The sequence below is a fragment of the Otolemur garnettii genome, unplaced genomic scaffold (assembly GCF_000181295.1).
Source record: "Otolemur garnettii isolate 467f Iridium unplaced genomic scaffold, OtoGar3 scaffold00205, whole genome shotgun sequence".
NCBI lineage: Eukaryota > Metazoa > Chordata > Mammalia > Primates > Galagidae > Otolemur > Otolemur garnettii.
The window spans coordinates 1,408,811-1,412,856 of record NW_003852600.1 but is presented as its reverse complement, the minus strand read 5'-3'; the positions used below and the strand labels follow the sequence as shown (position 1 = coordinate 1,412,856).

At 50.0% G+C, this 4,046-nt stretch overlaps 1 pseudogene; it reads right to left on the bottom strand.

Moving 5' to 3' along the window:
- Window positions 1–2,103: 2,103 nt before the first annotated feature.
- On the bottom strand, window positions 2,104–2,224 carry LOC111721948 (annotated as a pseudogene).
- Between the last annotated feature and the right edge of the window lie 1,822 nt (window positions 2,225–4,046).

Below are 4,046 nucleotides of genomic sequence, written 5' to 3'. Positions count from 1 at the left end.
CTAGAACGGAGGTCACCTGTCTCGCTGTAAGGGCTGCCTCTGCTGTGCTGGCCAGGGGAGGTGACGCAGGTTACACGGAGCCCTGAGGTCATGACTGGGGCACAGATGCACCACGAACTCAGTCCCCTTTGGAGGCAGGGGCAGGACTTTTGTACCTTCAAGCCAGTCAGAGTAAGGTGGTTTCTGCTTTGACCAAGGGAGATTCTTAAGAGGAGGGGGCATTAGCCACGACCCTTAGCTGGGCATGGGCACAGCTGGCAGAGGACTCTGTGCCATTACAGAAGATGACAATGCACTTATTAGGCGCTGAGTGGCCCCTCTGCTGAGCTACTTTTTGTGACCCTGCTGTAAGAACTCTCAACAGAGAGGCCCATGAGATTCTTTTAAATGTAACTTGCCAGGTTTCTCCCTTTTTCAGATTTCTGCAGTGGCTTCTTCTGTCATTCAGTGATTCAGATTTCTGCACTGGCTTCTGTCACTCAGTGATGGAGTCATGGCCTTGGGGCTCTGTGTGACCTGTGCCACCCCAACTCAGCACAGCTGAGGCCGTCCCTTCCAGAGAGCCAGGTGACCTCCCTTTTCTGAATGGACATTATGACCCCCCAGGGCACTGCCACACACATCAGATCAGCTCATCATTCTGGCTTTAAGCTTCCTCTCTACTGTGGCCACTTGGGAACTTCTGTCCTTCCAGTTCAGGGGTCCTCAAACTTTCTAAACAGGGGGCCAGTTTATTGTCTCTCAGACCATTGGAGGGCCGGACTGCAGGCCCCGGGATGAGTCGGCTGCTAAGCAGGACAGACAGCGGCGGCAAAAACACCTGGTGGGCTGGATAAACGTCCTAGGTGGGCTGCATGTGGCCCGCGGGCCGTAGTTGAGGATGCCTGCTCCAGCGTGTCCTGCAGTTCACCCATTCTAACATGCAAGTGTGCGAGTCTGTCACTGAGCTCTTTAACGCATCTGTCATGGTGTTCAGCATCTTTGCTTGTTCTTCTTTGTGAAGTGTCTTTTCCAGTCTTTGCCCACTGTTCTTCGGGGAGTCTGCTTTATCACTGAATTGTGGGTGTAAGTCCTTTATCAGGTTCCTCCCTGCAGGTCGTTTCTCTGTCTGTGGCTCATCTTTTTATTTGCTTACCGGTGTCTTGAAGAGCAGAGGGTCCTTGTTCGGATGAAGCCCACCCCAACTCCCTTCTTAACAGATCAGGCTCTTAAGGTCACAGAGAAGGCAGCTTTGCTGAACCAAAGTCAGAAAGGGCTCGTCCTGCCTAGAAGTTTCATAGTTTCAGGTTCTCCATTGAGGTTTACGCAGAATTTGGAGGGTTTGGGGTGCGTGGTGTGTGATCTGATCTGAGAACCTCTTTTGCAGATAGACATCTAATCTTTCAGCTCTGTTTGTTGAATAGATCCCTTCTCCACCAAATTGCCTGTGCATCTTTACTGGAAATCGGTTTGTTGTCTGGGGGTTGTCTTTTTCTGGACACACTCTCTCCTGGTCCTTGTTCTCTCTGCCTGTTCTACACCAATCCCACACTTTGTGCTTGAATAGCTTTATACGTCTTGGAATCCGAGGGGGTGGGTCCTCTAACTTTGTCCTTATTCATAGTTGTTTTTGGGTATTTGGCATCCTTTGCATTTCTATGTGAATTTTAAAATCAATTTTTAAATTTCCTTTCTGACAACCACTTCTCCCCAAATCCCACCCATTTCTTAAGAGTCGCTTTCAAAGCTCCCGTCCCCCAGCAGTTTCCAGCTCCCAGGGCCCCGTTCTCACCCCAGGTGCTCTGCTGGTATTTACCTGCATCTGGCTACGTGCACACGCCCCCCTTTCCTGTCATGTAAACCTGTGTCTGCTGAAACAAAGTTTTATTCTTTGCAGGAGTGAGCCTGCGTTCAGAGACCCGCAGGAGACCTCGGTCTAGCTTGTTCCTGCATGTCTCGGGAGTCCGGCAGTTAGAACTGCTCATCTCACTGTTCCATAGCTCCAAGATCTCACAGTCTTTATTTTCCTTTAATTTTCCAGTATTTTATTAGGTAATTTTTCAAACATACAGGACAGTTGAAAGATTACGTAGTGATCATGCATATAGCCACCACATATGTTTCATCATTTTCTTCTTCACACGTAGGAAGGCCACAAGTTCTGTGCCCCTCATCACAGTGACCAATTCCTGTTGGGTGTGTCATAAACAGGGGAACCACCCTTCAGGCCTCTGCTCTGCAGCCTTTATTATTTCTGTCAACGCCTTGTATTTCCCTGCCCTGGAACCTACTTGTGATAATTTCATGCAAATGTCTTAAACATTCACTTATTGCCCACATCCCCTCTGCTCACTAAATTCTTGGGGGATGTCAGACCCTTAAAGACATCAGTGATACTTTGCCACCGCAGCAGTGCCTGACTCATACCTGCTGTGTGTCACCCTGGTCCCTTTCAGTCTCATCCAGCCCCACTCGGGGTGACTGCTGTGCCCTTGTGTTCTGAAGCCTGTCGCTCTCTGAGGACTTCTGTGGGCAGTGTGACCATGTCCTTTGTGAGTGGGGAATTCTGCCTGGGGACCTGGCAACATGGGAATAGGTTTTGTCTGCTGTTTTAAGGAGCATAACTCTTCATAATTACCGGGAACAAAGGCTTTAGCGCCAGGCACAGCAGCAACGTAACCATAGGAGCAGGAAACCAGCTTTCCCGTCACCTGCCTTGTGCCCAGGTGACCACCCTTGCCTCAGGTAATGGGCTCTCCCATGAGCAGTTTAAGGCTCAGGACACTTGAGAATGGGTTTTTGTTTTTCTTCCTTAGTCTTGCCACATTTATGACACCTGGTGCGATTATATAATCTTGTTTATCTGCAGCACAGCGATTATCTTTACTAAAGTATGTTTAAAAGCTAGTAGACGGTTGGTCAGAAGATAGAAATGCTCTCAGATTTTTGTCCTAAAGTAGAATTTTGATTAAAGAAAATTCACATTCAAATTTAAAATACAATGAAATTTATTTATTTATTTGCAGTTTTTGGCCCGGGCTGGGTTTGAACCTGCCACCTCCAGCATATGGGGCTGGTGCTCTACTCCTTTGATCCACAGGTGCCGCCCATAAATGAAATTTAATAATGACTGTTAGTCGATTTCCCCTAACCATGACAGCAGCTGCGGTTGGCCATGACCCCCTCCTTGGGATGTCTGAAAGCCCTGTGTCCTGGTCCCCACCAGCAGCATCAATGTCCATGGCAGAACTGACTCCTCTGGAATATCCTGGGGGAACAGCAAGACGGACTCACCAGGGCTGGGTGCCTGTGTATGGGTGTATAGGAGACAACAACCAGACATCAGATGCTGCGTGTCCCAGAGCAGAGCGTGAGCATAAAACCCAGTATGGAGTATGGTGGCCCAGTGCAGTGGCTCACACCTGTGGTCCTGCACTTTGAGAGGCTGAGGTGGGAGGATCCCTTGAGCTCAGGAGATCGAGACCAGCCTGAGCAAGAGCGAGACCCCATCTCTACTAAACATAGAGAAACTAGCTGGGTGCTGTGGTGAGTGACTATAGTCCCAGGTACTGGGGAGGCTGGGGCAGGAGGATTCCTTGAGTTTTAGCAGTTTGAGAATAGCCTGAGTAAGATCAAGACCCTATCTCTACTAAAAATAGAAAAACTAGCCGGGTGTGGTGGCGGTTCCTGTAGTCCCAGGTACTGGGGAGGCTGTGGCAGGAAGATCACCTGAGCCCAGGAGTTTGAGGTTGCCCTGAGCTCAGGTTGAGGTTGTCCAGGGTGACGGAGTGAGACGCTGCCTCCAACAGACAAAACACCTGAGGTGGAAAAAGAGTGGTAAGAGTGACCTGGCCAAGGAGGTGGGGGAGAGCAGGGTGGCAGCGGAGATGGGGTGAGGAGAGTGGTAAGAGTGACCTGGCCAAGGAGGTGGGGGAGAGCAGGGAGGTAGCAGAGATGGGGCGATGAGAGTCACAGGTGGGTTAGAAGGAGGCGGAGCATGGTGGGCAGGTTACCTCTCCCCTCCCCCAAGATGTCCAGAAAAGGGTTTTTGCAGCTGTGATAAGTTA